The 23,840-nt window shown below is 41.1% G+C and overlaps 1 non-coding gene across 1 annotated transcript; it reads left to right on the forward strand.

Annotated features, from left to right (window-relative positions):
• The first annotated feature begins 1,583 nt into the window (after positions 1 to 1,583).
• LOC145556857 (small nucleolar RNA R71) lies at positions 1,584 to 1,690 on the forward strand. The gene has a single exon (XR_014091950.1). It is a non-coding gene; the product is annotated as a small nucleolar RNA R71 (small nucleolar RNA).
• Positions 1,691 to 23,840: the final 22,150 nt, after the last annotated feature.

Consider the following 23,840-nt stretch of genomic DNA (forward strand, 5'->3'; position numbering starts at 1 on the left):
CATCTATGACTGCTCCTGCAGTGTTAAGGAATGGTCTACCCAAAATAATTGGGGTTTGCATATCCTCAGCCATATCAAGAACATCAAAATCCACAAGTATATAAAATTTACCTACTCTAACGGGGACATCCTCTAAAACACCTAGGGGGTATTTGAAAGAACGGTTGGCCATTTGTAGAGTTATATTGGTAGCTTTTAACTTACCCATATTCAACTTAGAACACACAGATAATGGCATGACGCTAACACTAGCACCCAAATCACATAATGCATTATCAATCAAGAGATTGCCAATATAACAAGGGATAGAAAAACTACCCGGATCTTTTAATTTTGGTGGAGACTTATTTTGAAGTACGACACTACACTCTGCAGTTAAAGCTACTGTCTCTACCTCACTAATAGACCTTTTTCTCGTCAATATTTCTTTCATGAATTTTGCATACGAGGGGATTTGTGTGATCAATTCAGTAAAGGGAACTGTTACCTTCAAATCTTTAACCACCTCCAGGAACTTACCAAACTGCTTATCCAAGTTTGTCTTCAATTGATGATTGGGGAAAGGAAGTTTGATAATTGGCTTTTGAGCATTCTTATTCTTGTATGGAGTAGCCACCTTCTCTGGAGTTTTACCCTGCAATGTAGAATTAGATATGTTAGTATTATCCTTTAGCCCTGCGGGGCTATCAACTACATCGTTTGGTATAATGGAATCAAGATTAGCAGTATTTAATAAAATAGGTTCATCAACTCTGGGCCTAGAGGGCCCTTCATAGTTTCAACCACTCCTTAGAGTAATTGCAAATGCTTGATCCGTAGGCCTAGTCGGCTGTGCCGGCAGGGCTCCCTGTTGGCGTGCTTGTAGAGTAGCGTAGAGTTGCGCAATTTGATTATCTACAATTTTATTATGCGCTAGAATTTGATCAATTGTCGCATCACTGCTCTCCATGTGCTTTTGCATATTGACCAACATTGCTCTAATTTCCCCCAAAGAAGGGTCGGAAGATGAGGGGGGTTGTTGTGGTTGATTCTTCTGGCTAGCATTGGGATGATAGTATTTCTGCTGCTGTTGCTGTGGCACCTGTGGTTCTTGTGGGGGTGGATTTTGAACATTAGTGCTCCGGTAGGAAAGGTATGGATGATTTCGATACCCAGGATTGTAAGTGTTGGAGTATGGGTTATTCTGCCTATAGGCTTGGAAGGCATTAACTTGCTCCACGGAACTCCTGCAATCTTGCTCCCAATGACCTACAATACCACAATTTTCACAGAAAGCCTCATTAGAATTATTATTAATCGCAGAAACATTAGCTACATTAGCAGTGCTCAGATTATCTAATTTTTGGCAAATAGAGGTCAGTTGAGCTTGCAAAAAGGATACAGAGTCGACACTATGTTTCCCCTTGTTAGCAAATCCTCTGGGATTCCCATATTGGGAATTGTGTATCTCCATATCTTCAATAACCTGACCTGTATCATCAACATTAAGATTCATAAATCTCCCACTAGCTGCAGAGTCTAAAATTATTCTAGAAGAATTTCCAATGCCGTTATAAAAGGCTTGGATTAACTGCCATTGTGCTAAATTATGGTGAGGGCATTCTCTTTGTAAGTCCTTGAACCTCTCCCAAGCCTCATATAAAGACTCATCAGCTTCTTGGGCAAAGTTCTGAATCGCACTTCGTAGTACTGCTGTTCTCTCTGCAGGATAATACTTGTTATAGAAATTCAAAACAACAGTTTCCCAGTCAGTTATACCAAGTGTAGTTCTATTTAAGCCATTAAACCACAATTTAGCTTTTCCAGTTAAAGAGAAGGGAAAGAGAATCTCCCTGATTTGGTCTTGAGTGACCCCAGCTTGCCTGATGGTGTAGCAATATTGACAATAGTCGGCAATGTGAAGATTCGGGTCTTCACCCTTTGCTCCACTGAATTGCTTCCTCTCTATCATCGTTATAAATTGAGGTTTAATTTCAAATTGAACCCCATCAAGAGCCGGAGTAGGGGTGAGATGTGGAAAATCCGTAAGCTTTGGTTGTGAATAATCACTAAGCTTCTTTGGAGCCACCATCTCTGATTCGGCGTCTGATGCTGTTTCTGAATCACTAGAATCAGTTGGAGGATCGCGGTGATTATTGTTCGTATCACCAGAATCCGCCAGGATTTGCTTGTAGAAGTTTTTCTGTCTATGGAAGGAACGTTCGATCTCAGGATCGAATGGGATGTAACCTGATCTGGAACACCTGGGCATAAACAAAAACTAGAAGCAAATATGAGATTTGTCTCAGAGAACTAGCGCTCTCTGAGACAAGAGAGAAATAATCCAGACTACAAAAACAATCAAAAATAAAAATAAAACCGTTTCCCCGGCAACGGCTTCAAATTTTGACAGGGTAAAGTCGTATCCCCTAATCAAAAATAATTACCTAAATCACTAGCTAAGGTAGATAGGGAAGTAGGGTCGATCTCCACAGGGAAACAAGTCTTTTTACTCCTAATTAATTATTATAATCTAAATTATTTAAGTAACCAATATTTATAATTAAGTATGAAACTAATCTACAAAGAATAAGAGTAGGGAGAAAATGATATATAAAGGGATCTAGGGTATAGGTTCACCAATAAATAATACTCCAGGGTAAAACATAGTAATCAATCATTGACATTGCATAAATAACATGATTAACAGGCTCTCGCAATTTATTAATCAACATAGATCTAACAGGCTCTCGCAATTTACTAGATCTAAGTTCTTATTGAAAATAGCCTTTAATATCAAATTAACATCTGCTCGATTCATCAATTTAATATTGCTATACTTTTACAAGCCGCAATTGTAAAACATTAAAACAATCCAATAAGAAATTATCATGCAATACCAATAATCAATAATAGTCAATCATCAATGCATCAATTAGCCAGATTGTAAAGGGCTCTCGCTACTTATTACAATCACACAATTAATTTATCGGTATTAAATCTCATCTCTCGAATCTTGACTTAATCATTTATAAAGTAACTTGCCTATTGAAACTAGACCTAAACATTAATTCTCATCTCTCGATTCTTGAATCAATATTGTCAAACTCATGCATAAAAGATAGGCCTAATCTAGTCACATAGCATTAAATCAATCAATAGGAAATTAATCTAGCATTGATAATCGACAACAATAATTTACCCCTTCATATTATTTATTAGATCCCCATCAACCCTAGAAATTAAACTACTCACACATATTAAAAACTAAACTAATCAAAGTAATAAAATAAATCATGATGAAAGGAATAAAATAAATAACTAAGATTAAAGGAAGAGAAATCGTTACCAAAATAAATCTGGAATTAATGAAAGAATTAAGAGCAAAAGTTTAGAGAGAGATTAAGAGAGAGAACTAAGTAGAGAGAGAAGTCTCAGAGAGAAGATGATCAAGAGAAGAGGAAGAGAAGATGATCCCCAATAATCGTCCTAAAAACATACTTAAAACAAAACTAAAACAACTCCTAATTAGAAACTAATTGCTCGTCAAAAGACCCTTCCAGAAACACGCGCCCGATCGGGCTAGAGGCCGCCCGATCGGGCGCGTCTTTTTTCTCGCACAGGTCTTCTCACAGCACCGCCCGATCGTGCTAAGACTCGCACGATCGGGAGCCTTGGGCCACGCACCAGCACGCATCTTGCCCGATCGAGCTAAGCTTGCCCGATCGGGCCCTTGTGGCTCCTCGAGGCTTTGGACTTCCGATTGGGCTCGACTCCTCTTCCCAATCCAGATCTCCTCTTCGGGTCTTGAATACTCGGTCCAAACCTCGGTATCCCGATTACCGAGCCCTTAATCACCGGCTCTCACCGGTCTTGGGCTCCAAAAGTGGTCGTGTTCTTCTAGCTTCCGTAGTCGAACCAATAAGGCCCGGGAAAATGCTCCAAGAGTGCAATTTCCTGTAAAATACAACTAAAACTACGAAAACACTAGAACACACAAATTAGTAATAAAAGTGGCTCTAAAGAGCCAAAAACACTACTAATTTTGACCAAGGGACGGGGGTAAAATACTATATAAAATAGACATATCACTCATAGTGATTGGGTATCTCCCGTGCAAGTTGTACCTAAGAAAGGGGGCATGACGGTAGTGAAAAATGATCATGATGAACTAGTACCCACTAGACTTGTTACCGGTTGGCGCATGTGTATTGACTATCGCCAACTTAACCCAAGTACATGCAAAGATCATTTTCCACTACCGTTCATTGATCAAATGTTGGAAAGGCTTACAAAGCATTTCTTCTATTGTTTCCTTGATGGTTACTCGGGATTTTTCCAAATCCCGATTGACCCCAAGGATCAAGTGAAGACGACTTTCACATGCCCCTACGGTACATATGCGTATCGTAGGACGCCTTTCGGGCTTTGTAATGCCCCCGCAACATTCCAACGTTGCATGATGTCCATTTTTAGTGATATGATTGAGGATGAGATAGAAGTCTTCATGGATGATTTCTCCGTTGGAGGAGCCACCTATGAAGATTGTCTATATAATTTATCTCGTTGCTTAGAAAGGTGTGAGAGGGCTAACCTCGTGTTGAATTGGGAAAAGTGCCACTTTATGGTGGAAAGTGGGATTGTTCTTGGGCACAAAATTTCCCATGCCGGCATTCAGGTTGATAGAGCCAAGGTTGAGGTCATCAAAAAAATTCCTCCCCCCACCAACGTGAGGGAAGTGAGGTCTTTTCTTGGCCATGCCGGGTTCTATCGGCGCTTTATAAAAGATTTTTCAATGATCGCTAAGCCTCTCACATCCCTATTGCAACAAGATAAGGAGTTTGTGTTTGATGATGCTTGTCATAAGTCCTTTTGTAGGTTGAAAGAAGCCCTTTGCACCGCTCCTATTGTCCAAGGTCCGAATTGGTCTCTTCCATTTAAGCTCATGTGCGATTGAAGCGACGAGGCCATTGGATCGGTTCTTGGACAACGAAAGGATTGGAAACTTCATGTCATACATTATTTGTCTAAAACTCTCAATGATGACCAACAAAACTACACAACTACCGAGAAGGAGTTCCTAGCGGTTATCCATTCATTCGAGAAGTTTAGAACCTACCTCATTGGTTCTAAGAAAATTGTGTATACCGACCACTCGGCTCTCAAATATTTGATAGGGAAGAAGGAAGCTAAACAAAGGTTGTTGAGATGGGTTTTAGTCCTCCAAGACATCGATTATGAGATGAGAGACAAGAAAGGAGCCGAAAATGTGGTGGCGGATCACCTCTCAAGGTTGGGTAGTGCAAGGTTTGAAGATGATGGCTTGCCAATAGAGGACGCTCTAAGAGATGATGTGCTATATGTCCTTGAAGTGAAATCGGAGCCGTGGTATGCGGATATTGTGAATTACTTAGCTTGTAGTCCCATACCTCCGGATTTCACTTCGTAACAACGTCGAAAACTCAAGCACGAGGCCAAGAGATACATTTGGGACGATCCCATTTTATTGAAAAGAGGGGTCGATGGTTTGTTGAGGAGATGCATCCCCAACGACGAGGTTAAAAGTGTTCTCCATATGTGCCACTCTTCTCCTTGTGGTGGGCATATGAGTGCTCAAAAGACCGCCTCAAAGGTCCTTCAATCTATGTTCTTTTGGCCTTCTCTATTCAAGGATGCTTGGATATTTGTCAAGACTTGTGATAGATGTCAACGGATGGGGAATATTTCTAGAAGGGATGAAATGCCGCAAAACCCACATCCTTGAGCTTGAAGTTTTTGATGTGTGGGCTATAGATTTCATGGGCCCTTTCATTTCTTCACATGGGAACATGTATATTTTTTTTGCTGTTGACTACGTATCCAAGTGGGCGGAGGCCGTAGCTTCTCCAACGAATGACTCTAAGGTGGTGGTCAATCTTTTCAAGAAAGTGATCTTTCCGAGATTTGGTATTCCAAGAGCAATAATTAGTGACGGGGGATCGCACTTAAGGCACCACACCTTCGTTCGACTACTTGATAAGTATGGGGTGTCTCACAAGCGAGGGCTTGCTTACCACCCTCAAACGAGTGGCCAAGCGGAGGTCACCAATAGAGAGCCTAAGGTGATTTCGGAGAAGACGGTTGTTAGGACGATGAAGGATTGGTCCGCCAAACTCATTGATTCTCTATGGGCGTATAGGACCGCCTTAAAAACTCCAATAGGGACCACTCCCTACAAGCTTGTCTATGGGAAAAATTGTCATTTGCCCGTGGAGACGGAGCATCGAACGCATTGGGCAATCAAGCAAATCAACTTTGATCTCCATAGTGCGGGTGAGCAAAGGCTACTAGAGCTACATGAGTTAGAGGATTTGAGTATGAATGCCTACGATAGCGCAAGCATGTATAAGGCGCGGACTAAGGCTTGGCACGATGCTCAAATTGTCAAGAAGGAATTCGTCAAAGGCCAAAAAGTCCTCCTATTCAACTCCCGCTTGAAGCTTTTCCCGGGAAAACTAAGGTCAAGGTGGAGTGGGCCGTTCATTGTCACGGAAGTGTTTCCTTATGGAGCCTACGAAATCTCCCAAGACGGCCACTCTCCTTTCAAAGTCAACGGTCACCGTCTCAAGCCCTATTATGAAGGATTCCCAAGTGATGAACCGATTTCTGTGACACTTCTTGATGTGCATCGTCAATTCGACCATCCTTAATCAACTCAAGGAACGTCGAGCTAACGACTTTAACCAAAAGTGCTTCCGGGAGGCAACCCGAGTTTCTAACCCTTTTCTACTTTCTTCCTTTCATGTTGCTTTTATCCTTCTATATACAATTTTGGATTGTTGGTATTTATGAGTTTTGATTGTGTTGGGATTTTTGATATGCTTTGCATCTAGCATGATTGTATGGTGTTTAGATGTGTGTTAAGGACAATTTTTACTTGTGCGATTTTTAAGGGAGTTTGGCCAAACCGCTCTATGTTCGGCCACTGCAGCATTTTCAAGGATTTATGGCAACATTCTGCCAAGAACTCAATTTTGCATTCTGGCAGAAGGTTCGACCGAACCTAATGATGGTTCAACCAAACTTATACTGTAGTTCGGCCGAACTGTCCTGGGTTCGGTCACTCCTCAATTTTTGAAAAATTTTAGCAACATTCTTCCAAAATTTGTAAAAATGAAGTTTCAGCAAAGGTTCGACCAAACCCTTGGGAGGTTGGACCGAACATGCTCTATAGTTCGATCGAACTCTCTCCAGGTTCGGTCACTCCTCTACTTTCGCGAATTTGCTGGAACTTCCTGCCTGGATTTTAGAAAAAACAAATTTTTGCCATGGTTCGACCGAACCAAAGGTGATTTCGACCGAACTGTCACTATGGTTCGACCGAACATACCCTTGGTTCGGCAAAACCTTTCTTCAGATTCGAAAAAAAATTGTTGTTGCCATGATTTTTATGCTGCTGAAATTTTCGTGACCCTTCATTCCCATTTTCGTCACCTACCCCTTTCTCCTCCTTCTCACTCTAAACCTCCATTACACCTCCCCTTACAACCTTAAATCTCCATCAAAATCACTCCAATCTTCACCCTTTCTCACTTATTTTCCATCCTCTACTCAATTTCTACAATCTCCACCAAAAATTCCTCAAAAAAATCCCATCTTTTAATTTTCCCCATTTTCAAGGGAATGAGTGCTTTGGTGTTTTTGGGTTCTTACTTGCTTCCAATCAATTGTGGTATGGTTTTCCTAGATTTTGCAAGTTTATTTCTTCAATTTCTCATAGTTTTACCATGTTTTACATATTTAAGTATTAATTGTGGTATTCTTGAAATTGTTAGTAATAACTTGTTTGATTCATGTGGTTCTTTGGACTTACTTGTTGCAATTGATTGGTTGTTGATAGTAGAACATGTTGTTATGATGATTATGCAAGTTTTCCTTGGTTTTATTTTGATCTCAATGTCTTTGCTTAAGAATGTTGATTTCATACTAGGGTGTTCATGTTACCATTTTATGATTGAGAAATTCATGAGTTGGATGTTGTTGGAGATTGTTATTCATTGTTTTGGTTTGTTTTTGATGGTTTGATGAATGGATATCATGAAAATTAGGGGACATCATGCCAAATTTCACCTAGACTTTGTTAGGACTCATATAGGAATGACATAGGAATTCTTATTCAAGCCTTGGTTCAAATGTATTCATGCATGCCTTGAATTGTATACTCTCATGCATACACTTTTACCTTGGCTAGCTACTTGGCTTCTTATGTCATTTCTTATCAATTTGTTCTAATGATATGCTCTTGGTGAATTTGTAGAATCAAAATGTTCGGCAAAAGCAAAGGAAAGTCAAAGAGGAAGAGAGTGGGAGAATCTTCAGGACCACAATTCCCACCTCCTCCCGGCATCAATGATCATGGCATTGTTGCTTTGGACGAGCAATTTTGGCCCATCTATGAGTCACTCATCAAGCGTCCGATCCGTTCTACAAGATTCCTTTGCCCCCAAACTTTGAGGAAACTGGGAATATTGGATGAGGTGGTCAGATTGGCTCAAAACTTTGGATGAGGTGACTTCATTCACCTCCACGCTTACACTTACGAGGATGTGACTTTGGAATTCCTTGCCTCTCTTCGCAAGGAAGTCTTTGAGCTGGAAGACGTTGATGAGGATCCTCGACTTATGATTCACTTTAGAATGTTCAACGAGGATCACTCTTTAACGGAAAGTGATCTAAATGAGATATTCTTTTGGCATGCCACTGGACTGATCACCCATCCGAAATGACCTCCTCTCATCGCATTCCTTACAAAGAGCAAGAGTGGTGGAGGAGTATCACCAACAAGGATAGGTTTCAAACTAATACCTCAAAGGTCAACAATATCATTAATATAGACTTGAGGTATTTTGTACGGCTTCTCCAATATGTCGTGTTCTTCAAAGCAAACCTCGGCTCCATGGTAAAAGATGAGGTTGGTTGCCTATTCTTGGCCGATAACCCTCAGCGGCTCAAATTTCAATGCTCCTCCACCTTCATCCAACGACTCTTGGATACTAGGGATAACCGTCTCGGTGATGAGATCTTTATGGGTGGCATGATTGCTATCATTGCTCTTTCTTTTAAGAATGGAGCATACAAAGATCAAATTAAATTGCTCCCACCCGTGCACCAAACCCGAGAAGAGCTCACCGACGAGTTCCCTCCCTATGCTCTTTTCATAAGCGCCCTCCGTCACAGCCGCTTCCTCAACTACACCACTAGCAAGCGCCGATTCATCCTCTTGGTCGATAGGCAGATCGAATGGTGTGTCCTTCCGGACCCCGACCTCACTACGGTGGACCACTCCGCTCCTCTCAAATGGAAGATCCCTCAGCAAAACATCCCAATGAGCTGAGACAAACTAGAGCCCGGGGTGGAGTTCCTCAACCTCTGCCGGTCCTCCATCAGGAGCAAATCATTCCCCCCCTTAGCAGGGGAGATGAGGCATCTTCTTCTTCTTCCATTCCTCCTTTTGATTTAAATGCCCTTCGTAGTACCCTCGATGATACCCGTCGAGACAATCAAGCTTCCATTGAACAATGGGGGTACTATGCGAGGGCAAATTATGACAATCTTATGCAAGCGGGCATTCAAGCGCCCTATGTGAACTACCCTTACCACCCTCCTCAAGAGGGTCCGGTCAATAATTGGGGACCCTATGACTCTCAAAACCCCACCCCCCCCCCTTGCTACGCCTATTGGGAAGGTCCCATCGACCCTACCCAACGCGTTGGCACCCCACCATACGACCCCTATCGTCCGGGTGGGTGTGATCCGGCTTATGACCTGGCATCCACATCCACCCCCGCTCCTTTTGATGGTGGTTGGGGTGCCCAAGGGTGGCCCTATGAGCACTTTAACCAACCCTTCCACCCTTTCTTGGACACTCCCGGGTTTGATCCTGATAACCCCCCTCAACCTAGGGGGCGAGGAGATGATAACCAGGCCAGTGATGAGGGTTCTTTTCCCTCCCCCCCGATCTTCTCGCTTGAAACTTTTGCTCGGGATGAGCAAAAGAATAGTGTGGGGTAGGATGTCCTTTTGGTTGGTTGAAGTGTACATAGGAAGGTAGAGCGGTAGGGTAGTTGCTTGCACATAAGGAGGATAGTGAGGATAGTGGCCTTGTGGTATTGATGTGGCATTGTGATGGTGGTGATGATGTTGGTGATGTTGTGTTGGTGATGTGATGAGATGGTGATGTTGTGATGATATTGATGTGGTGATGTGATGGTGATGATGTTTTATGATTATTTTTGCTGATTTCTGATGATTTTCTTTGATGATTCTTGATTTTTTTTTTGTGGAGATGCTCCCGAGAGAAAAATCCAAAATTCCCGAAAATCCAAATCCCCTTAATCCAAACTTTGTAGATAGCTTTTTATTTTTCTTTTTGTTTATTTCTTTAGTCTTATTCTTTGTTTTCTAACCTTTTCTTGTTTTGTTGTAGTTTCTTTTGTTCGTCTCACCTTTATTGTAGCTTGAAGCGGAGATGAAGGACGTTAAGGAGCAACACTAGCTCCCCTGGTGAGATTGGATATATTACCTTGTCTTATATTTCAAGCGGCATTCGGTGAGACCTTTCCTCTCTTTCTTTTTCTTTTTTTTTAGTGCTTAGTTTAGGTCTATTTTAGGAAGAGTTGAATGGTTCGAGGTTGATTGATTTTGGTTCCAAGGAACCTGGGATCGTTGACGTTGATATCAACGATCACTTGTATATCGATTGGGATTAATTTGATTTACATGCCTCGATTATGGACCTTTTTAATTTCTCCCTCCTTTTTGTGTGTTTTTCTTGTTCTCTTTTGTGTAACAAGCACGACTATGGCAAGTTGAAACATTTTTTATGTTGATTTGCTCATTCATTTGGATTCGAGAATTTGTGTGCCTTTTTGATGACATGACTTTGAATGCTTACCTTCCTAGTTGATGAGGGTATACACGGTTTAAGAATGCTTAAGGTTGAATTAGACACATTATAAGCTAAAGTAGCCCGGTTTAGAACTTTTGAGGACGTTTGAACCCCCTAGTTCACGGAAAGTGGTAAGATGGTGTTGCTCTCCTTAGTGAATAGGATTTCCTTGGTTGGTATTTGCGTATTTTTATCCCGTGTGAGCGTCATTTGTTCTAGCCTTCATCATTCTTGTGAGCGGCGTTTCGGATCCTTAACTATGCATGTCTTAATCTTTGTGTTAGTATTTAGCTCCCGAGATCGTGACCAAACAACTTTAAAGGAGGAAGAGAGCATTTCTTCTCATTTTTCTTTGTTTTCTTTGTGTTTTGTTACAAATTTGGTTTTCATTTTCACATCCACTCACTTGCTAACCAATTTGGGCCTCATTCCCCTTTCTTGATCTAGCCATATTACAAACCTATCGGCCTATGTTCTACCAACCCTTGTAGTTAGTGAAGCATTGGCTTTTGTGGTTCGAATTTGAGAGTGTTGGTTTTAGGGCAAGAAAGTTGTGAATATTGGTTCAAGTGAGATTTTGAAAGTTGTTCATGAAAGAAAATATTTGCAAAAAGTTTGTGAGGAAGGATGCAACGTATGAAGACCAAAAAAAAAAAAAAGAAAAAAAAAAGAAAAAGAATATAAAAAGAAAGAAAGAAGAGTTGAAAAAAAAATAAGAAAAGGAAAAGAAAATGATGAGAGAAATGAAGTAATGTTGTGAAATTTTGTATTGAAGGTTGCAATTTGAATTTAGGTTCAACTCTTAGGTTATTCTTGGGAGATGGCCACTCTTTTGCTTCACTTAGGATTTGCCACCAAAATTTTTAAATTAATTCCCAACCTTAACCCCTAGCCATGACATTACAACCTGAGTTAAGACCCTTGGACTTGGAGGAGTGCGGTCAAAGAACGGTGGAGGGAGATAGATTTCAACCCTATGGAGAGAGTGTGCATAGTTGAGATGTCAGGATAACCTTATGATTCCACAAAAAATTTCTTTTTCCGGTTCCCTCGAGGAATCATGAGGAGCTAACTAAGGGATGATTTGAAGCTAGTGGAGAGAACGCGGACCGTCTTGGTTGGGGCTAGGGCAGAGGATGAAATCATTAGTTCTCTACGCTTAGCTTAGTTTTGTCTCCTTCAACCATGAGCATCTTAGAACGTGTTCCCCCTCTTTGAGTTGAGAAAAGTAAGCATTCTTTGATTCATGTCCCTATGTTAGAGTCCATTTGGAGCATTTCCCATCGTGAAGTTTTATTGATTTTCTTAACCCTTGTCATATTATGCTTGTTGTGTGTTTGTCTTTTTGTTTTAGTATTCCTTGCTTGAGGACAAGCAAAAGGCAAGTGTGGGGGATTTTGAAGAGTGGCATTTATGCCACTCTTTTATCCTTTTTCTCTAAGGATTCTCCCCTCATTTGCACTTGTTTGGCCCTTTTTCTAAGCATTTTTACTTAGTTTTGCTTCCTCTTTTCTTTCTCCTTTATCTTCCCTTTTCTTAGTCTTCTTGCTTTGTTTTTATTGTGATTTTCATGCTTATGCTTTGTAGGAACAATCGAGATTTTCCAGAGGAGTAAGCTAAGCTCAAGGGAAGCTGGAGGAAGTATGATTCAGAAGAGGTTCGGCCGAACCTCCTGAAGGTGTGGCCGAACCAAGGTGTGGCTGAACCTGCTCAGTGGTTCGGCCGAACGTCGAGGCAGGGACAAGATGCAATTTGGCGATTTTGCAGGAGTGGCCGAACCACAGAAGTTCGACTAGACCAGGATCAGGGAAGTTCGACCGAACCTACCCATGGTTCGGCCGAACCTACCCTGTAGTCTGGCCGAACCTTCCCATTGTTCGGTCGGACCTCTCCTTTTATCAGCTGGCTCTGTACGGACTATATAAGTCCCATCTTAGAACGTTTTGAGGGATTAGATTAACTTAGTTTTAATTTTTCTACATTTTAGCTTAATTGAGCGAGAGAAACACTATTAGTCTTCATTGGTAGAGAGAGAAAGTGTGGTTTTCTTCATTGATGAACTTGGATTTTGAAGAAGGAGTTTGTTCAATCCATTGTAGACCTTCATCTTCAATTAATGAGCAATCTCTTACTCTTTCTCTTTACCTTTGTTTTTTATTTTGCTTATTTGCTTTGATTTTTCTTTTTTGCTTATTAATCATGTTGATGCTTATTGATTTGATGATTGATATTGTTTTCAATATGATATGTGAGTAGTCACCTAGCCAAGGGTGTGGGGATGGTGTAGTTGCTAATTGTTCATGCTTATAATGTTGGGGTTATGTTAATGGTGATTAAAGTCTTTGCATGCTTGATATTCTTTGGTCTTCTTGCAAGTGCACATTGTTAGTTGATCAAAGATGAGTGTTTGCTAACAAGTAACGGAAGTTGACTTAGTTGAGATTCATTACTATCGATAATTCTTTTTTTGCACCTTCTAATATATGGTTCTAGTGTGGAAACATAGAGGCTATGTTAGGAGAAACCGATTAACCCCGGAAGGCGGTTAAATTGGGCCTTACTTCGGTATTCAAGCATGTTTAGTTTACCATTGATTTGCTACTTTGTTATTGCATGATCAAGCGTCATCTTCACCTACCCATTTCCCTTGGTGCCTAGTTATATTAATTTTAATCCATTTCGTTCTTAGTTTAATCTCTTAGTTATTCACACTTCTTGTTCCGAGATAGCTTAGACCCTAGATAATGAATACGGTGCTTAAGCATTTCTCCTTGTGGTTCGACCCCTCTATTTACCCTATACTTGTATTAGGCCAGTAGAGCGTTATAAATTCATTTGATTTAGGTGTAGTCACTCAACGACACGATTATTTCCTTGTCACTGACTATCAGCAGCCGCTTAAGGTCGTTGACAACCCCAACCCCAAACGGACCCGGATGCTGCCGGGTAACATTGCCCATCTCAAGAGCGGCTTTAGGGCCTTCAAAGAAAAGCACCCCTTTGGAAGGGGCTGGGACATCATCGTTCCTCCGGCTGACGTTGTAATGGCCTGGAATGATGATATTGATAATGCAGACCATTACTTTGTCTACTACGAGGCGGTCTTCAAAGTCGGCCTCCGGTTCCCCCTCCACCCCGGGATTAGGAAAATCCTAAAGGCGTACAATGTAGGAGTTTGGCAGCTCACCCCCAATTCGTGGGTGAACATTCTAAGCTACATCGCCGCCTACGAGTTCCAAAATATAAACCCTAGCTTTTCCGCCTTTGCTGACATACACTATTTGAGCATGGCCCCAGGTGGCCATGGGGCATGGTATACTCTGACTACCTTGCCCCAATATTTGATGACTTTGGACAAAGTGTCCAACTTGTCCGGGTGGAAGGACAAGTTTTACTTGATTTCTTCCCCAACTTTGATACATAACCGGACACTGCGCCGGTACAACACTGAGCCGGCTCTTCTAGGCAGGAAGTGCCCTCTCTCAGTGCTATCTACTAAGGCCCGGGAGCAAATAATAGAGCCGGGATTTTTGGAAACAACAACTGAGCCCATGGGGGATGGGACTTACATTATAGTTCCCAAGAACTGGATCCCCCATCCGGACTTCTTCAAGGACGAGTGCTTCTTGTCCGCCTGCGGGCTGAGTACCATGATTCCCAAGGGTAGAATACTTTACATCTGGAATTTTTGTTATTTTTGTTTTTATTGCAAACTTGCCATAATTTCTCTAACATTTAATTCCGTTCATGCAGCCGACGCCTTGAAAATGGTCGACCCGGCGAAGACACCGGCTAAGTCGGCGGCGTTGCTGCGCAAAGAGGCTGCACTCGCCAAGAAGGCGGCCGTCGAAGCCAAGGACTCCAGGAAATGCAGGGTAAGACCGCCTGACTTTTTATGTGTTTACATTTTTTTTTTTTTTGCCGGCTGGGTATACTTAACAACTTTCATTTTGCAGGACTCTGCAAAGCGAACTCCACGATCCTTCTCCCAAATTCTCAAAAGGCAAGGGGATGATCTGGAGAAAGCACCGGCTGCAAAGGCCGCCAGGAAGGATCCCCCTCCCCAGACACATTCCTCTTCCCAATCCGTTCGTCCAACGACAGGAGGCAAATCGCCTACTGCGATGAAGATTTTGAGCGAAAGCTCAGAACGCTCTCAGCAGAAAGCGCCGGATGCCTCAACGACATTGAAGGGTTGCGAGCTACCTAATTTTGCAGCTGGTGCAGCAACACCTAGGGAGGAGTAGAAGCCTACGCCCCATCCGGATACCCAAGGTAAGGGACGGATTGAAATACCTTGGCCACTTGATTTCATGAGAGTCAAGACTAAGGTTGATCTCTATGGGGGTTCAGTCAGCAGCCGGCAATTGATGAATGCCAACTATGCTGCCTCTTTCTCACAGAGTACTACTTTTGATGCAGATCTGACATTCGACGAGCCGGGTCTTGTGGGCTTCGCAAAACGGATGGTGAGGACCCTCACCCGGTAAGATAAGAACTCCATACCTGATCTGCAGGTGGTGGAATTCGACCGGATAATGGGCCAACTGGCTAAGGTAAGGAATCCCACAACCTTGATATCTTTTACCTTTAATTCTACTAAGTAACTTATAATCTGGCTGCTCTTTTCTCAGGTGATGCTGAGAGTGGATGGTCTCCGGGTCCCCTTCAGGCGGAAACAGGAAGAGGTAAATGACACCAAACGGAGGGCCCTTGAAAACCTCAACTCTACTGAATACGCTAATTATATGTGTGATTTAAAGATTAAAGCAGTAGAGTTGAAACAGGAGGAGCTGATCTAGAGTTTGACGGCTGCGAACGACGAAGCTAACAGCCGGGCTGATGATCTTGATCAGAAACTGAAGGATGCCAAGACAGATCTCAAGGCATTAGAAGGGGCTGATCAAGAAAACACTCAACTTCGAGCAGACGTTTCCCGCCTGGGGGTTGAGCTTGTCAATCTGCGAAACAAGCAGTCGGACGAGCTAGCCCAAGAGCAAAAGCGGCTGACGGAGAACAATGAGCGTGATAACCTGGCGCCGGCTGCGGCAGTCTAGCGTCAGACGACAGTTATCGTCGTCTGGTGCTAACATACATCGGCTGGCGCCATAATGTTTTCCGTGACACCGATATTTCGTCGATCTTCTGTCGAATTTTTATTAATTCTGGGATGGGAGATTTTTTTAAAAAAAAATAAAGTGGTCGCACCTGTAAAGGGTTGCCTACGTATCCTTTCTTAAGGAATCATGCCAAACGTAGCTCTCTTGAGTATCCTACTCAATTAATTATGGGTAGTATTTCTTAAGTTGGTCAAGATTTGTCATGTTCGAGAACTTATTGTCATCCATATCAGTTAATTCTGCTACACCTCCTGACAGGATTGTTTTTACAATGTAGGGTCCAGACCAATTTGGTCTAAATTTTCCCCTTGGATCTAAAACATTTTTCCTTAATGCTTTTAGCACCAAGTCTCCTACTTTGATGTTTCTAGTCTTGACCTTCATATTAAAATGCCTAGCCATACGAGGTTGGTAACACTGAGTGTGATGTAGAGCTTCTAGTCGTTTTTCATCGAGTAAAATTAACTCTTCGTATCTTGCCCTACTCCATTCAACTTCATCGAGTTTGCTCTATAACGCGATGCGTAGAGATGGAATTTCTAGTTCGACAGGTTGTACGACATCCATTCCATAAACCAAAGAAAAGGGCATATTACCTGTTGATGTGTGAATTGACGTACGATAACCCCACAATGCAAAGTGAAGTTTGTCAGGGCAATCGTTATAATTTTCCATCATTTTCTCGATGATAGTCTTTAGATTCTTATTAGCTGCCTCTACTGCTCCATTTGCTTGAGGCCTATAAGGGGAAGAATGATGATGTTGAATGCAATATTTTTGTAGCAATTCTTCACATTCGGCTTGAAAGTAAGTTTCATTGTCACTTATCATTTCATGTGGGACTCCGTATCGACAAATAATATTTCTCTCGATAAAGAGTGCTACATGTTTTGCAGTGAGTTTAGCGTATGATTGCGCTTCGACCCACTTTGTGAAGTAATCAATTGCCACTAGGATATATTTCTGGCCTCCTGTTCCTGGGGGAGTGATTTTGCCGATGATGTCAATTCCCCATGTAGAGAATGGCCATGGAGACATGTAGGTGTAGAGCAAGGATGGAGGAACATGTTGTAAAATGGCATAGATTTGGCACTTAGGGCATCTTTTTACGTATTGATGACAATCCCTATTCATTATAGTCCAATAATATCCTTCTCGCATTATCTTTTGGACTAACATTTTGCCATTTATGTGAGTACCACAAATTCCTTCGTGGACTATCCTCATTGCTCTTTGGACATCCTTTTTTCCTACACATAAGAGAGATCGACCCTTAGGTACCCTTTTATGTAGCTCGTTGTCTATGAGTACATATTGGGAAGCCAAGAGTCTTAATGCTCGTTTTGTTGTTTTTTCAGCATGGGGAGGGTATTCTCCTTTGGTGACATAATTGAGTATATTCGTGTACCACGGTTCTTCTTCTTCTTCTTCGTCTTGGACTATTTCATCATCTTCTATAGCCTGAATGTATGCTGGTTTGTGCATTTTTTCTATAGTTAGAGGCATTTTCTCGATTTCCGTGGGAATCCTAACCATCGAGGCTAGTCTTGCCAAGGCATCAACAAATTGATTTTCTTCTCTAGGTAGATATGTGTATTTTACCTTCTCTAACTGATTAGTAAGAGTTTTTAGGTAGTTTTGGTATGGGGCTAGACTTTTGCTCCTTACTTTCCACCTTTTGGATATTTGATTGATTGTTAATGAAGAGTCTCCGAATATCCGTAACTTTTTTACTCCCAATGCCAAAGTTGTTTCAAGGCCTACCACGCATGCTTCATATTCAGCAGCGTTGTTGGTAACGTTAAAATCAAGCTTTATGGAGATTAGAACATGCTCTTCTTTAGGTGATACTAGTAATACTCCAACGCCACATCCCTTTTTGTTTTAGGCTCCGTCAAAGTATAAGGTCCAAGTATCATCTTCACTGACCATTAAGTCTTCATCTGGAAACTCATTGTCTTGTATTGGCGTTGAGTATTCTATTGGAAAGTCCACTAGAAAGTCTGACACCACATATCTTTGATAGCTTTTTGTGGCATAAAACTTACATCAAACTAGGCTAAATTGACTATCCATCTCGATATGCGTCCATTGAGTGTAGATTTCTCGAATAGATACTTGAGTGGATCTAATCGGGAGACTACAAAGACGGTATGCAGTAGCATGTAATGTCTTAGCTTGGTTGTGGCCCACACCAAGGCGAGGCACAATTTCTCAAGTGGTGTATAACGTGCTTCATATTCGAGCATTTTCTTTCTTAGATAGTAGATTGCGTTTTCTTTCCCTTCTACTTCTTGTGCTAGCATAGCTCATATTATCTCTTTGGTAACTGTTAAGTACAACCGAAAAGGTATTTCGGGAAGTGCTGGTGCTAATACGGGAGGATTTGCGAGATAGGCTTTGATCTTTTCAAAGGCTTTTTGACACTCGTCATCCCATATCACTGGTACATTCTTCTTAAGCTTTTTAAAGATTGGTTCACATATCGTCGTCAATTTTGATATGAACCTACTTATGTATTGAAACCGGCCAATAAATCCTCGAATTTGCTTCTCAGTTTTGGGCGGTGGCATTGACATGATTGCTTTGATCTTGGTTGGGTCTATCTCTATTCCTCTAGAGCTAATGACATAACCTAAAAGCTTGCCTGAAGTGACTCCAAAAGCACACTTAGATGGGTTCAACCTCATATTGTATTTTCTTAGCCTTTCGAAAAAATTCCTTAAGGCTACTTGATGGCCTGGGTGGTCTTTTGATTTTACAATCATGTCGTCCACATATACTTCGACTTCTTTATGCATCATGTCATGGAGCAAGGCAGTCGCTGCACGTTGGTAAGTAGCACCCGCGTTTTTCAACCCGAATGGCATTACCATGTAGCAGTAAGTGCCCCATGGTGTTATGAAGGTTGTTTTCTCCATGTCTTCTTCTGCCATGAGAATCTGATTATAACCTGCTTATCCGTCCATGAACGAGAGAAGTGCGTGATTTGTCGTGTTATCTACCAGAATATCGATGTGTGGTAAAGGGAAGTCGTCCTTTGGACTTGCCTTATTTAGATCTCAATAGTCGACACACATTCTTACCCTTCCATCTTTTTTTGGAACTGGGACGACGTTGGTGACCCATTCAGGGTATTTAGATACCTTGATGAAACCTGCAGTTATTTGTTTTTGAACCTCTTCTTTTATTTTAAGAGTTATGTCGGGTTTCATTCGACGCAGCTTTTGTTTTACAGGTTTCATTCCCGGAATTAGTGGTATAGTGTGTTGAGCGTTTTCTCTATTAATGTCTGGCATATCTTCGTATGACTAAGCAAATACATCGATAAATTCTTTAAGTAAGTTAATTAAATCGGTTCTTTCTTGTTCATTAAGTGTTAGTTCGATTTTAACTTTTCTTTTTTTGGTTGAATCATTTGAGATATCAACCGTCTCAGTTTCTTCAATTACCGGTGTTTTCTTTTCGAGTGTTTCCATTGCTTTAATAAGTTCTTTGTCTTTTTCATTATTAGTTAAGCAATGCTCGTCATCTTGGGTTAGAGAAGAACACAAGAAGTAAGGAGAAGAAGATATATTATTGTACTCTGAGATCATTACATCAAAGAGTGATATGTCCTCAGGGACTTGATCACTAACTATTCTAGGAGAAGAGATAGAAGGGGAAGGTACTACTACTAAAGACCTAGACGACTCAATAGGGAGAGACTCTGACTCAGATTCTGACTCAGACGACTCTTTAAACATCGGTCCTTGCCCTGTCGTGATGGATATCTTTCTTCCACTTGGTGTAGTCACCTTGACGGTCTTGCGCCACCCTTGTAGTGATCCTTCCGCTGGAGTGATTAGCTTCGAGGGATCAAAGCTTTCGCTTTGTAGGACTGTTTGAATGAGCGAGGAGTTATCCTCTTTGTAAGTCGGATCATCCTTTTCTCGGCCAAATAATAATCCCATGACGTTAAAGTCAAAGCATGGGGGTGCTTTCTCCTTATGGACAGGAGTTGGGATTTCATATGTGAAATAACAATCCAAGAAAATTTCAAATCTCGGTTGCCTTATGCCGTTTACGACAAATGGCTCAAAAAATTCATGGCATGGATAGTCCTCTCCCTCTTTTATGAATTGACCATTAAGTGTAAGAGGGTACTGATCCATTGGGATTTCTTTCTTTTGAATGCGAGTGTCCCTACGTGCCTTTGATTTTTCCTGGGCTCGCTTAAGATCTTTCCGAGTCAGTTCGAAACCAAGTCCGAAAGTGTCTAATTTAGGGAGGCCAGGTGACTCCAGCGGTTTTGCTATTCCTTTCTTCTTTCCTAGGGTCATCCAAGGAAAATTTCCTTGTTTCTTCATAATAGAATTTACGATCATGTTAGAATGGGGGTCGTGGCAAAGAGAGGTCCTATCATCCTCCTTGATTAAGGAGACCTCTTCGTTAAAGCCCCGTAAATCTTCATCATCCTCATCATGCTCCACATTAATTATTTGATTTTCTATTGACTTGATTCTCATAGGTGAAGCATCGATGGTGATAGGAATTCCCCCAACTATGGCTTTTACTTGTTGGTGGAGAGATGAGGGGACGGCCTTTAGGTCATGAAGCCAAGGGCGTCCCAACAGCAAATTGAATGAAGCATTGATATCTACTACTTGGAAAGTAGTAGCATGTTCTATCACTCCTGCCGTTACATTCATGGTAATTTTACCAAGAGCTTGACAACGAGCGTTGTCGTAGGCTCTTATTCCTTGTGTTGACAGGGTTAAATCTTCATCCCTTATGCCTAGCATCCTCACATTTCTAAGTGGACAGACGTTGATGGTTGATCCATTGTCTACAAGAGTCATAGGGACGCTCATTCTCTTGTAAACTACTGTGAGGTTTAATGACTTATAGTGTTTGTCACCTTCTGGAGGTAAATCCTTGTCAGAAAAGGTGATCAAATTGATGGGACTAGGTAGATCACTCGTGAGGAAGTTATCCAACCCCTTAGGAGTGGTGTAAGAATCTATCCCTATTTTGTCCAAGGCATTCATTACAGCCAACCTATGTTCTCGGACTGTCGCCAAAAGTTTCCATACGTTCATTTCAACTTTTGTTTTCTTGAACTGCTTGACGATATCATTATCTTCAATGATAGGTATGGGAACTTGCTGTGTGGTTGGCATGGGCTGTGTTGAAACGGGAGGTTGCATTCTCCCTGATATTGTGATGACGTCTATCGATGAATCTTCTTCAACCTAAAAGTCATCCATGGCGTATGACACCAAAGATGGGGGTCCTACCATGTCTTTTAAGTAGACGTCTTCTTCATCGCTATCCCAAACTCCATTAATACTTGCATCCTCTTCTTGTGGAACTTGGACTAGTTTCTTTTCATCAATAATTTTCTATATTAAATCCTTAAATTTAAAACAGTTTTCGATGGTGTGACCCCCTGATTGATGATACTGACAGTAATATCTATCTTTCCTTTTCAATGATTTGAATGGTCTCGGTTCGAGAGGTTTGATCTCGCCACTCTCGGAGAGCATTTCGAACATTTGTATATATGGGATCCCAATTGGAGTATAGAGTCTATTACTCTTCTTGGGTGTTTCGGTGACTTGTAAAGGAAAACGCTTTGCCTCATAAGTCGTTCCCATGGGTGTAAATTCTCTCTTAGGTTCATCTTTCGGGAGTGGAACCTCGTCATATTTCTTCTGAAGTTCCTTTATAGCCTTGAGAGTTTCACGTAGCAAATGCGATTCTTCCATCATAGACAGTGTGAGCGATTGTATGTCCTCTTTACTTGCTGGTTCTGGAAGGTTATCCATGGCGTCGAAAAAGATCTCCTCCTCATCTTCGATGGCATAGATTTCTTTAATAGGTTTGATGAGAGACGAGGGGTCAACCTCGTTTTCCTCATCAGAGATAGCCAAGGAATGAGCGAGAGGCGCATTATTAATACTTGGCTTCTTACTGGTAGGGGGCAATGGCAGCTTGTTGTTGTCGATTATGTCTTGGATAGCTTCTTTAAGCTTCCTACAGTTCTCGGTGAGATGGCCTCTACCTTGGTGATACTTGAAGTGTGCATTGGGGTTCCAGTTAGCCGATCTCTTTTCGACTGGTGGGTCCCCAAATGGTCCAATGGGAGTTATAAGACCTTTTGCATTTAATCGATCAAATGCGGTGTCATTACTCATGCCAATAGGAGTAAAGTTCCACCTAAATGGTTTCTTTTATCCTTGATTATTCATAGCAAGGACTTCACCTAGGTTAAAAGTGCTAACGTTGTTTGAGTGGGTGGTTTTGGAAGAAGAAGGATTATCGTTCTTCTTACCTTTCCAGCCACTGTTAGAGTTATTGTTGGCAGCTTTCAACTTAGTCACGTCGTCTTCAATATTGATTGCAATGTCGTAGACGGCCTTGAAGGTATGGAGATTATTTTGATACTTGAGATGCTTGGAGTATTTTTCTTGAAGGTTTTTGATATATAAAATTACAGACTCTTTTTCACTTGGCACCTCAATCATCTTACCTGAGGTTTCTCTCCATTTGATAAAGAAGGAGGTGAAGCCTTCGTTCTCCTTCTGCTTGAGGATTTTAAGTTCCCTATGGTCAGTCTCAACTTGAATGTTGCATTTCTATCTATCAACGAAAGCGTTTTATATGGACTCCCAGGTGGAGGTTTTTTCTTTCTTGAGAGAAAAGAACCATTGCTGGAAAACGGTCTCGAGAGATAGTGAGAACATAAAGGGGAACACCAACTTGTCGATACCCTTAATACTCATTATTGTTTCGAAGGGTCTTAAACAAAAATAAGGGTTATCGGTTGCTTTGAATTTCGGGATGTCGTTAGCATTGAACTTCTGCGGAAGAAGATCTTTGTCCACCGAGAGTCCTTGTGAACTAATCCCTTGAAACTTGTAATCGCTAGATAGCTTGCTTAGACTCTCTTGCATGAGGTCCATCTATTGTTGTTTCACGGGATCATCGATCTTAAGGGTTAGGAGCTTTAGTGCCTCAGTCACGGTAACCAGTTGGTTCCTAAGCTCATTGACTTCTTCTTATGTTGCCATTACTGCCCTAGCTTTCCTCTTACGAGCTATGGGTTTGTCAAAAAGTTAAACTTGTACGAAAAGGTTGTCTTTGATTAACCGCCCTTCCTTTCTTGACCACGCGCTGTAATTTAAACCATTTTGCGTTTTAATTACTTGACTCAAATCGACCTTGAATTAACGGTTTTAAAGAGCTATTATTGGCGATCACTTGAATTATAATCATAATTAACCCTAAACAAGATAATTAATTATCTTATTAAGCGTGATTACAAGTACAAATTCCCTTTAAACATGCATAAAAGGTGTGATCAAACAATAAAAATAAAAAATAAATATCAAGCAACATAATAAATAATCGTAACAATAATTATAATAATCAAAATCATAATCATGATAATTAAAATAATCATATTAAAGCTAAAGCATAGCAAGATCCTAGGCATGATACTAACAAAATCAATAACAAACCCTAGCATGTCACTAAACAATAAAAATCAAATATTTAGCCCTAACATGATACTATCAATCATAATTATTAGGAAGAACATAAAAGGCATAATACTTTTAATCATACTTAATATTAAAGTTACCCTAGACATGATACTAGGAATCATAATAACAACCTAAGCATGATTTCTACATCATAACATCAATAAAAACTATTAAAACACTTACTTGGATGCCTCGTATCTCTTTCTAATAACAAAATACACGTGTTAGTAACTTCAAGGAAAATAATAAAACAAACAATTAAATTAAATAATTGAAAGAGAGATT

Source organism: Chenopodium album, chromosome 8, assembly GCF_948465745.1.
Source record: "Chenopodium album chromosome 8, dcCheAlbu1.1, whole genome shotgun sequence".
Taxonomy (NCBI): Eukaryota; Viridiplantae; Streptophyta; class Magnoliopsida; order Caryophyllales; family Amaranthaceae; genus Chenopodium; species Chenopodium album.